Genomic DNA, 12,566 nt, shown 5'->3' on the forward strand with positions numbered 1-12,566 from the left:
ATCCAACCCTTGTCACTTGGAAAGCATGGCAAGCTATTGGACAGTGTGGAAGTTAGGCGAGCTGGCAGAGACAAAGAGAGGAGGGGAGGGTGAGAGACCCTTTCTGAGGGCTTCCTAGAGCAGGACAAAGGGGCTACAGGGGGAGGGGTGAGCCCTCCCTCAGCTCTGATGTTCAGTGAGCCTGCGCGCTCACCAAGAATCATCACTAGGCAATAATAACCATCTTTATGGAGACCATTTCAGATGAATTCTAATGTGCTTTATTATGTGACTTTTTTTAGAAGTTCTGCTACAGGGAGGTGAAAGAGGTTCTGAATATTAAGTAATAAGAGGTTACAAAGGGCATCTCTGCTGGGTGGGCTCATCCCCAGTTAATTAGCTCCCTAATACCCATCAGGTAGGGAGGATGGCAGAACAGGGTCTCCCCAGATCCCACTCAAGGATTAGGCTCTCTTTTCTTTCATCAAAGTTGTCCAGGTGGACCAGGGTGCTCTCTGCCACCCTGGGAAACCCCTGGCTGGGGGCCTGAGCTCACCTGTAATCAGCCCCTGGACCCCAGTAGGGGAGGAGGCAGGCAGAGAGTATGGTGTGGCTCCAGGTGAGGCTTCAGGGTCATGGGGGATGGACAGGACACTGGGGCCTCCATCCGCCCCTTCTTTGCCCCATCTATCCCACTGAAATGTGGAGGAGGCACCAGTGGGGACAGAGGGGTCAGCAGAGCATTTAAAGTTCTCCCCATACTCCAAACAGGTGCAGAAGGGCTAGGATAGTTCTTTAGTCTTGTACTGTCAGTCTCAAAGCAGAATGGGGGCTTCCCTGGTGGCTCAGGGGTAAAGAATCTGCCTACTACTGCAGGAGACATGGGATCGATCCCTGATCCAGGAAGAGCCCACATGCCATGGAATAACTAAGCCCATGGCCACAACTGCTGAGCCTGAAGCCTTGAGCCCTAGAGCCCATGCTCCAAAACAAGAGAGTAGCACCCGCTCACCACAACTAGAGAAAAGCCCGTGCAGCAGTGAAGACCCAGCACAGGCAAAAGTAAATAAATAAATAAAGCCTGAGTTGAATCTTTATTTTTTAAAAACAATGGGGCGACCAGTGGTGCATGGAAACAGGTCCCCCTGAGAACTGACTCCCCTAAATCCCTCATTCTCTCATCCAACCCCTCAGGCTCTCCCTCCCAGGGCAGCAGCCCATGAGCTGGACAATTCTCTTCTCTTCTGTCTCCCATCAAAACTTACCATCTCACACAGCACTCATTTTGGGCCCCATCGCCTGTTCTCCATAGCGACGGGTAGATTTTTTTTTGCCCTCTGTGAGCCCTCCTCAGTTACACACTTATATTTTAGCAAGGACCTCTGGGAGATGTAACGCTTTCATTCACAGGGCTGACTGATGATGGAATCTGAGGCACCAGGCAGGTTGCTGCAGAGCTATTTAGGTGCAGGAGAGCCTCTGAGCTTCCATTAAATCATAGCCACGGTGACCTGATGTAAGAGGATATACTGCGCTTTCCTTGAAAAGTTTTCACCCGCAAACCAGCATGCTGCTGTCACGTGTAGGGTCCTGCCTTTAAGAATGTGCTCAGCAGCAGATCACCGAATGAATGGTTGAATCCCAAACAAAAATGCAACCCAGGACTTTGATCTCATCAGCTCTTGACCTCATGTTGCTGCTGTTATTTAGTCACTAAGTCCTGTCTGACCCTTTGCAACCCCATGGACTGTATGTAACCTGTCAGCCTTCTCTATCCATGGGATTCTCCAAGCAAGAACACTGGAGTGGGTTGCCATTTCCTTCTCCAGGGGATCTTCCCGAACCAGGGAGTGAACCTGCCTCTCCTGTGTCTCCTGCATTGGCGGGAGGGTTCTTTACCACTGAGCCGCCGGGAAGCCCCCTTGACCCCACCCAACCTCCCAGATTCTGAGAGTCAAGGCAGAAGACCAGAGGTCCCCATCATCCCTTTCCCTAATGTCAATTAAGTGTCCAGTCCAGGTGGTGGACCTCAGAGAGAAGGAAGGAACCAGTCCTCAGCCAGGGCAGCTCCTCCCCAAGGCTGACCCAGACCACTCAGGGCAAGGGTGGAGGTCCTTCCTGCACCCATTCCATCCCAAACTCCAAATCCCACAGAAATTCAACCTTCCAGAAAGAGCCTGAAATAGACACACAATTCTGTCTCGGTTTCTCTGTTCCCCCTTCTGCACTTAAGTGCCTATTAGGGATAAAGGGACAGGAACAGAGGACAATAACATCTGTTTTTCCAACAAGCTCGTGACAATGCGGATCCGGGGGCGGAGCTCATGTCAGCACAGGCGCCCAGATGCAGCCCCACGGTTGCAGAAGCAACCGGCACTCCATCATTTCTGAGATTATCTCCCCGTCGGCCTCCTGCTTGTTTGCTTTATCCTCACCTGGGGAGCTATCACTGCTCTCTGCAGGATCAGACCTGCCTCTCAGCTTGCTTTTTATCTCTGTCATGGGCTGGGCCTCTGCTTCAGAAGAAAGTTGGGACTCTCAAGTCCTCCGATCTTGGTGCTGCCTTCTCAAGGCTGGGACCAAGGTCAGGATGCTGGTCCACACCACAGAGCCTGGTGGAAAGAGCACTGGGTGAGGAGTCAAAGGACTTGGCTTCTAATCCCAGCTTGGCCACTGGCTCTGTGACCTCTCAAGGATGGATCTGTCTAGGGATATTGAGAGTACGGTGCTTAACTTTGCAGCAGGAGCCTCGGTTTCCTCATCTATGAGATGGACGACACATATCATGACTGCATCCTGGAACTGAGATGAGTCCCACGTGTGATGCACACATGAAAGTGAAGTGAAAGTGGTAGCCACTCAGCTGTGTCTGACTCTGCGAGTTCATGTACTGTGTAGCCCGCCAGGCTCCTCTGTCCACAGAATTCTCCAGGCAAGAATCCTGGAGTGGGTTGCCATTCCCTTCTCCAGGGAATCTTCCCGGCCCAGAGATCGAACCCAGGTCTCCTGCACTGCAGGCAGATTCTTTACTATCTGAGCCACCCGGGAAGCCCGATGATGTGAACCTAATTCAGGTCAGACAGCAGAAGCATTGAGGACAAGGGCCCTGAGGCACTGCCGTGTGGGTTTTGGTAGGAAATTTTGTCTGAGGCTGTTCAGCCCAAAGATGATATCTGCCAAAGATGCAGGAGACATGCTTCTGTTCCAGACTGGAGGGACGGCTGAGATGACCTCAGGCTGCACAAAGCAAATAGAATCATCCATCCTCCTCTCAGCAGTGGTAACCCCAAGATGCTCTCCCTGATGGGCCCCTCAACCCTGCTTCTTCTACCTCTCCTTCAATAAACACAGGGCAACTAGTTCGAGAAGGCCCCGTGTGCAGGGGGAGCTGGAAGAAGGGTTAGGGAGGGAAGCAGGAGGAGAGGCAGGAAAGGGAATGGGAGAGGAAGACAATGATGAGAGAAGCAGCTGTGGTTCTTTCCATATTTTAAAGGAGATTTAAATTGAAAATGAGGTTTACAAAAAACAAAAACAACCCATCACACTTTCCACCACCCTCCCCGCCTTTGTAAGGAGAAGCATTGAAAATGAACAAGATTTTAAACCAAATGAGCGCTGCGTAGAGTAAAAGAGCCGATTCAGGTGGAGGATCTGCCATTCTGTGACCCTGTGACCTTGCGCAAGCACCGGTCTCAAGGTCATGGGGAGGTGGGAAGGAAAGCCTCCCAGAGAAGGTGTGGTAAACTTGGAGGATGGAGACTGTACCCCTGGGCGGTGTGGACTGTACCACTCCCACGGCTTAGACCCCCTCCTCCCAGCAGCCCAGGCCACTTCCAAGAGCAGCCAGCCAGACTGGGTGATCAGACCCTCTGCAAGGGACTGGAAAATGGGTAGCGCAGATCTCCCCGGCCGGCAGTGGGGTGTCTGGGGCAGGGCCTGGCCTCTCCGGGGGTGGGGGGCGGGGTCCCACCTGAGGAAGCAGGTCTTCTCCCAGCTCGCAGGCTGAACAAGATTAGCTTGCAACCGAGGGCTGGGGGCTCAGATTTCACAGCAGTCTTCCCCACCTGACTAATCCACTCAACACCTCCCCGATGTCCCTTCTCAGAAAAGGAATGGCTCTTCTCATGAAAGCAGCCCGCCCCATGCCCCACCTCTGTCCTGAGCTGGCAGGATAACGGACTGCTCCATCTCCCTGCTCTGCCCGAGCGGCTCAGGGCTATCATTTGCTCACAGCCCCCGTGGTTTCCTTTTATCCTCTCTGGAATTGCACGGAGATTGGTTATCTGGTAATTGAGATTGTTTTACAAGGTGTCGCTCATTGCATTGAGTTTCATTAATTTTCAGCCCATCCTGAACACCCAGAGCAATAACTGCCCTGTCAGTGAGGAAGCAGAGGAGTGGGTGTCCCTGCATGTATACACATGCACACACATACACACGTGTACACAGGTGCACACACATGTATGTGGGCAAGTTTTTTTCTTTAATATAATGACAACCCTGGTAAAACAGACTTCAGATGTTTGCTGAATGTCCTTCACTGGTTGAACCCTGACAGGAGCCCAAGGAGATGAGGGCATCACTCCCCACGGCACTTAGGAAATATGACGCCCTGAAAATTCCTTTAACTTAGAGATTTTTTATTTTTGGCCACACTGTGTGGCATGAGGGATCCTAGTTCCCCAAACAGGGATCAAACCCACACATCCCACAAAGGAAACGAGGAGTCTTTATTTATTTGGCTGCACTGGGTCTTCAGTTGCAGCATGCAGGCTCTAGTTTCCTGACATGGATCGAACCTGTGTCCCCTGAATTGACAGGCAGGTCCAGAGTCTTAACCACTGGACCACCAGGGAAGTCCCAAACTTAGAGATTCTTGAAGCTCCTCTGCATGACAGGCCACTTACATCCGTACATAAGACCATCTGTCTCTCCATCCAATACTCTCTTAGCACCTTCTCAATGGTCAGGCTCCCAGTGCCATGGGGCATTCAAAGAGGAAGCCATTTAGACCAGACAAAAGGCTTCTTGAGGAAGAAGTACTAGGGGTACTAGGCTCTGGTAGGGGAGGGCCAACTTTCCCTTAGTTACCCCACTGGGATTCCAATCTCCTGAGACAAAGGTTCTAAATGGGTTTCCTCATAGAACCTTGTGTGGGTGCCAAAGCAGAGCCCCCCCCAGGAAATTACTAAATGGATCCCCTCCCCAACGCACACATAGAGTTTCACAATGAATAGTTTCATTTCTCTTCAGTCTCCCTTACTATTTTATAAGCCCAGTGGGGCACGGACTTGGTCACCTTGTATTTTTAGCTTTTAACACAGTACCTGACACTTACCAGTGGAACAGTGGTAAAAAAATCTGCCGCCAATGCAGAAGATGCAAGAGATGCAGGTTCAATCCCTGGGTCAGGAAGATACCCTGGAGCAGGAAATGGCAATCCTCTCTAGTACTCTTGCCTGGAAAATCCCAAGGACAAAGGATCCTGACAGACTACAGTCCATGGGGTCACAAAGAGTCAGACACGACTGAGCACATACAGCTTCAGTTGACACTCATCAGATGCTCAGTGAATGTTTGTTGAGTGAATGAATGACTGTACCAGGTATTGCTCCAGCGCTGTGAAGAACACCATGATGTCAGCTGTGGGTCTTCTGCCCTTTAGTGGGGAAGTCTGAGATCATACAGAAACAACCACACTCTAAAATATTCATCAGTAAGAGAGGAAAGGGGACTCTAACAAATGTCTGGGCTTCCCAGGTGGCTCGGTGATAAAGGATCTGCCGGCCAATGCAGAAGATGCGGGTTCCATCCCAGGGTCAAGAAGATCCCCTGAAGAAGGAAATGGCAACCCACTCCAGTATTCTTGCTTGGGAAATCCCATGGACAGAGGAGTCTGGCAGGCTACAGTCCATGGGTTGGAAAGAGTCAACCATGACTTAACAACAAAATAACAACAAGAGGTGCCTGCTACATCCCAGGTACCATGCTAAGTATGCTCTGAACATATTTCATTTAAACTCAAAAGTACCCTACAAAGCAAATACTATCATCTTCCTGTGTAGCAAAGGAACTGGAAGCTCATGGCTTGGCTGAGCACATCCATAGGGTGAGTGATACAGCCTGAACTGAATTAAACCCAGTACTGTCAGACTCCATGAGTGTTTCACAGTGAAGTTCCATGAGTGATGTCGGAAGTGCTTGTTTGTCTGTCTTTCCTCTTGGACTGTAAGATTCCTGAGGATAGGGAACTGGTCTCACTCACCAGTACACCCCAGAGCCTAGTGGAGGGTTGGAACATAATTCTTGCTCATTTAACTGTAACTGACTGTCTCTTCACACAGCTGCCTGCAGGTGGCGCCAGAGAGAAGCAGAGGTGAGAAAGAGGCTTTTATCCTAACCAGTGAATTGATCAGTCTGGGACAGTGGGGAGTGGAGAATTTAATCTCTGCACAGCTCTTGTGCCTCTGTTATGACACTCAGGATGACGTCAGAATAAAACGTGTATGTGTGCTCCCCACCAGTTCACTATGAGCCTAAAAGGCAAGGGCATACCCATTTATCTTGTATCCTAGGACAGAGTTGGCACCCAGTAGGTTCTCAGTGAAGGTCTCTGGCCAGGAGAAGCATTGGCTAGAAGGCCCTCACTGATGACCTCTGACCCCACATCTGGGCTCCTCCTCACCTGCTATCCCCCAGTTTCAGTGCAGCCTGGGGCAAGGCAGTCTTCCCATTCTCCCAACACGATGCCTTCCCTGGGCCTTTTCTCTCAAGGCCATTCATCTTGATTAGGTATTGGCAGCCTTGCCTGATTAAATACCCCACCTCCCCTCCTGTTTGTGTCCCCGTGAGGAGGTGTCAGGGTTCCTCATTCTTCAGGCTTTGACCTTGGCAGTGATGTGACAGCCCTCAGCACACCTGCCTCAGTGCTGCAATTGTGTGCTGTGTTGCCAATGACATTGATTAGGGAAAACTTCGCATGCACTCTTGGGCAGCATCCCAGGGACTTTCTCCAGCTAGGCAAATTGGGGACAGCTGTCCACCAGCACCTCAAGCTTTTGAGAAAACCATCACCCTCATGGCCACCTCTTCCTGGAAGCCTTAATCATGACTCATCATCACCTCCTCCAGGAAGCCTTCCTGATCAGTTCCATCCAGCACCCCATGTCTACCCTCAATGTGCTGTGGTTGTCAGGGGTTAGTTGACCATTGACATGCATCAGCCTCTCCTCACTGAACACAGAGTGTAAGTCTACTGTATTGCAAACACATGTAACTCTCAGCTCCGGATGCTGCTCATCCTGAAGGCAGGGAGAGGCTCTGCCTGCCTGAAGAGACTGAAGTCTCCCCTAGCCGCATGCTCAGGAAGCAGAGTCACCCACATTCCTGATGTGAGCGCTCGGATTCAGTGGCTGGGTGAGGACGGCAAGAAGCAGAGAAAATGGAGGTAGGCACCTGGGGGAACAGGAGGAGAAATTTTAGGACCTTCCCGTGTCATCGTGGGCGGGCAGGGGTAGATTTGACCCGAAACCTCAGCCCACACGGCCAGAGCAGGTTAGACAAGTGGGTTTAATTATTATCTCCACAGAGTTGGCCTCCTGGGGGTGCTGGAGGGCACAGGGCAGAGGGTTTGCCCTCTGGTCTTCCTAACCTAGAAGACCAGAGGGCAGCAGCCCAATGCCAAGGCCAAGGGCAGTGCCCAACCCTTGGTACCTACCTCCTCTATGTACAACTGCTTGACTCTTCGGCCAGGTCTCAGGCTCTCTGCTTCCTGTGTTAGAGCGCCACCAGCAAGGAGCACACTGTCCTACCTGGAACCACCTCCTTAGCCCTGAGCCACCTCGCTGGGCCCACTGCCGGCCTGGTCGCTTGCATACTCTTGGGAGCCACCCCAGGAGCCCCTGCCTAAGAACATTGGTGGGACTGAGGAAGCGATGAAGACTGTGTCACTCTCGATGCTTCTAAAATTCCCTTCTCAGGTACCCACACCCCCAGCCTCGCTTCCCCCTCCCTCACCACCCACCCACTCCCCAGGGCAGACCAATTAACTGAGACTCCAGTGTACAAGGCACTGCAGGATATGCAAAGACACAGAAGAGGTGCAGAACCTGCATCAAAGCAGTTCAGGTAAGAACCATGGCCCTATCACTTATCAGCTGGGTGTGTGTGAGCATGCTATCGCTACAGTTGCGTCCGACTCTGTGTGACCCTCATGGACTGTAGCCCGCCAGACTCCTCTGTCCATGGGGACCCTCCAGGCAAGAATACTGGAGAAGGTTGCCATGCCCTCCTCCAGGGGATCTTCCCAACCCAGAGATCGAACCTGCATCTCTTATATCTCCTGCATTAGCAGGCAGACTCTTTACCACTAGCGCCACCTAGGAAACTCAACTAGCTGGGTGACCCTGGGCAAATGTAAGCATCTCCCTCAACCTCAGCTTCCTCTCTCATGATAAAAAAAAAGATCTTAATACACCATTCCTGAGGTTTTCTGGGGCTTAAAGGAATGTATTTAGGGCTCTCCTGGTGGCTCAGTGGTAAAGAACCCATCTGCCATTGCAGGAAACACGGGTTCAACTCCTGGTCTAGGAAAATCCCACACGCCACGGAGCAACTAAGCCCATGCATGACAGCTATTGAGCCTGTGCTCTGGAGCCCAGAGCTGCAACTACTGAGGCCATGTGCTGCAACTATGGAAGGCCAGGCACCCTAGAGCCCGTGTCCCCAACAAGAGAAGCCACTGCAATGACAAGCCCGTGCACTGCAGCGAGAGAGTAGCCCCGGCTCCCCGCAACTAGAGAAAAGCCCACGCAGCAACCAAGACCCAGCACAGCCACAAATAAAAAAAAAAAGAATAATTTTTAAAATAATAATAATGTAGTTAAGCTTTGAGAATAATGCCTAGCACATGATAGCTTTATTACCGTCATTCACTAAGTATTTCAGGAAACATTTATTTATTTAGAGGCTTCCATGTACCAGGATGGAGAAGGAAATGGCAACCCACTCCAGTATTCTTGCCTGGAGAATTCCATGGACAGGGCAGCCTGGTGGGCTACAGTCTGTGGGATCGCAAAGAGTCAGACACAACTGAGCACGCAGCACGTGTACCAGGAAGATGAGCTGGATCTTAAAAGATCTTAAGAGGTACTGCCAGCTTCCCTTCCCCTCCCAACCCTTTGCTGCTCAGGGGCAGCTGATGTGAACGGTCAGAACTCTCACACCTGCCAGTCAGCCCTACAAGTCCAGCTGCTCCCAGAGGTGGCTCGGTCCTTCAGCTCCTGCTCTGAGCCCCCAAGCCCTGTGCTTGGGATGACTTAGGTGAATAAAGTACCCTAGTCCTACCAGCTCCTGGGGGTGCTGACAATAGACAATTGACAAACTAACAGGCGTGTGACACCCACACCATGCCCAGGCCCACCCGGTTACACCCCCTGTGACCCTAAGGGGGATAATCCTAAGGCAGGCTAGGAGACAGGGACAAGGCTATGGCAGGAGTAAGGGGGTGCGGACTTAGGGTGCCTCTGGAGTCACAGCACACAGAGGGGCTGCCTATCTGGATGTATGGGGTTGACTAAAATGTTCACTCAGGGTTCCCAGGTGCTGTGTGTGTGTGCTCAGGCGTTCAGTTGTGTCTGACTCTTTGCAACCCTGTAGACTATAGCCCACCAGTTTTTTCTGTCCATGGGATTCTCCAGGCAAGAATACAAGAGTGGGTAGCCATTTCTGTCTCCAGGGGATCTTCCCAACCCAGGGATCAAATCTGAATTTCTTTCCTCTCTTGCATTGCCTAGCAGATTCTTCAGCACTAAGTCACCTGGGAAACCCCAGGTTTCCCGTACCTTCTTACAAAAAACTCCAGTGAAGTTCTGGCCAACTCAACATTAGCATCATAGGAGGGCCACAGAGCATCTTCCTTTAACCCTTGAAATCTGGTTGAGCACATGTGATCAAGACCCTCACTGTCCCTCTCAGGACCCTGGGGACCCACCCGGAGCTCCTGCATCTTGAAGTGGGTCAGTGGCACCTAAGGCGGGGTGGTGGGGGCTTTGCCCCGCGGTACCACCTTTCCCTGGCCCTGGGAACCTGTCTGTGGGCCCTCCTGAAGAGCCAGGCTTGGCTCTTGTCATGCTGTCAAGCAGGGGACCTGACTCGGTTTGTACCACTGTTTGGCATCCTGGCTTAGTCCCTCACGCTGGGAAGGCTGTCCCAATTTGAAAAAGGGCAAATCACAAATGTCAACTGGCTGAGACCCAAGTGCCAGGTTCTTGCCAGAGGCACTACTTTTACACCAGCCTGCACAGTCTGGAGCCCTTAATGAAACAGGCTGACAGTCCATTAGCTGCAGAGTGGTCTGCGGGGCTCAGAGGAAAGGAGCTGTCATCTACCTCCCTTCAAGGGCTTTCAGAGGGGAAATCAACTGTGTGTGCATGTATGTGTGTGATCTTGAAAAAAAAAGAAAGTAATATCAATCACAGCAGTGCCTGTTAACATGGACAGACAACAACCTGACATCAAGAAGTGTCAACATGTTTCTTGTACTCTGTCCTCCCAGCCCCTGGGGGGCAGGTCTGAGAGATGATCCCATAACAGAGCACCCACATCACAGCATGGGAAGACCCTTAAGGTCTTCTCATATACCCCCTCCCCAATGTCCAAGTCTTCGCTTCAGTGTTCCTAACAAGGAATCAACCTTTTTCTTGAATGCCTCTAGTCACAGGGAACTCACCACCCACTGGGACGTTTCAAACATATCCCTTTCCAATTCCTCTAACAACTAGAAAGTTCTTCCTGACCTAAGAGCTTAAATTTGGGGCAAGTAACTTCTACCTGTTCTCCTAGCTTTGCCTTTTTTTTTTTTTTTTTGGCTGCACTGGGCCTTCGTTGCCTTGCAGGGGCTTTCTCTAGTTGCAGTGAGAAGGGGCTACTCTTCATCACAATGCACAGGCTTCTCCTGCTGTGGAGCACAGACTCTGGGGCTTGCAGGCTTGGTAGTTGTGGTCCATGGGCTTAGCTGCTCCATGGCACGTGGAGTCTTCCCAGACCAGGGATCAAAGCCATGTTCCTTGCATTGGCAGGCAGATTCTTTTCCACTGTACCATCTGGGAAGTCCCTAGCTTTGCCTTTGATGTCACACACACCCACACACACACACATACAACCTCTCTCCAACCTCCTTTCCATGCTGACATGGTTTTAAGTGTCTTCACCAGTCTGCCTACTGCTTTCTGGACAAGATCCAGCTTAGGAATATCTTCAGAATGTGGGTCCCACAATGAGAGACGTAAAATCTCTGCCGCAGCTATTACCAGTGTGAAGATGCACATGTGTGTATGCAGGTAGAGATTAAGTTCCTGGAGCTGTATTTTCATGCATTTCACATTTCATCCCATATTCTCAAACGTCTTGCTGAAATCCCAGTGTATTACATCCAAGGCCTGCTCCTGATCTATCACATTTGCTCTATCCAGAAAAGAACTAAGAAAGAAGGAAGGGTACCCAGGAATGGGCTTAGCCAACCACATGGGGTCGACAACACAGGGATGGGCAGGACCTGTGCCTTCCTTGTCCTGGACACTAATCTATTCATTCTACCTCAGGTCACATTAACCAACATGAAAGCCAGAGCTCATCACTGACTCCAACTGAGCTTCAGGCCAGGTAACAGGCTGATTTTGGTTTTAATAAAGGAGGTGGTGCTAGTGGTAAAGAGCCCACCTGCCAATGCAGGAGACACAAGAAATGCAGGTTTGAATCCTGGGTTGGGAAGATCTCCTAGAGGAAGAAATGGCAACCCACTCACTCCAGTATTCTTGCCTGGAAAACTCCATGGGCAGAGGAGCCTGGTGGGCTCCAGGGGTTGCAAAGAGTTGGACATAACTAAGCATACACACACAACAGAAGAGTTACTAAGATAACATGATGTATGTCACTGCCCAACTCCAGAAGAGGCCAGCATTGAGCTTCTAAAGGCCTGCTGGGTGGGATTTTGTGCAAAGGTCCTGAAGGGGTGGAAAGTGAAAGCGTTAATCATTCAGTCATGTCTGACTCTTTGTGATCCCATGGACTACAGCCCACCAGGATTCTCTATGGAATTCTCCAGGCAAGAATACTGGAGTGATAGCCATTCACTTCTCCAGGGGATCTTCCTCGACCCAGCAATCAAATCTGGGTCTCCGGCATTGCGGGCAGATTCTTTACCGTCTGAGCTGCCAGGGTGAGGCAGGAGAGAAATGCTTTGAGTAGGTCAGGTGGATGAGGCAGTTCAGGGACAAAGTGAAAGCTTCCGCAGGACTGGGCCAAAATGGGGATGGGGTGGCTGGGACAAGAGCCCCCTAGGCCCATGGTACTCAGCAAGGAAGGCTGCTGTCGGGGGGCATTTTGAACCCTTCTAGAGCAGAGTGTCCAAGAAACAAGGGTAAATTCCAGGGCCACCCCCAAGCTTGAAATAGCAGGGAAGCAACCTTACAGACAGTGAGCAGATGGAGCTAGGACCCAGCCAATATTCCTGGCTCTGGCCCCACGGAGGCACAGGGGTCCTGGGGAGTCCTAAGGAGATGAGAACTGACCCAAATGACTGAGGCTGA

The 12,566-nt window shown here is 51.2% G+C and overlaps 1 long non-coding RNA gene across 1 annotated transcript; it reads left to right on the forward strand.

The window, feature by feature from the left end:
• Positions 1-7,289: 7,289 nt before the first annotated feature.
• LOC129653054 (uncharacterized) lies at positions 7,290-8,845 on the forward strand. Its single transcript, XR_008714940.1, has 3 exons — positions 7,290-7,426; positions 8,014-8,106; positions 8,542-8,845. It is a non-coding gene; the product is annotated as an uncharacterized LOC129653054 (long non-coding RNA).
• The last annotated feature ends 3,721 nt before the right edge of the window (positions 8,846-12,566 follow it).

This window comes from Bubalus kerabau, chromosome 5 (assembly GCF_029407905.1).
Source record: "Bubalus kerabau isolate K-KA32 ecotype Philippines breed swamp buffalo chromosome 5, PCC_UOA_SB_1v2, whole genome shotgun sequence".
In the NCBI taxonomy this organism is placed as follows: Eukaryota; Metazoa; Chordata; class Mammalia; order Artiodactyla; family Bovidae; genus Bubalus; species Bubalus kerabau.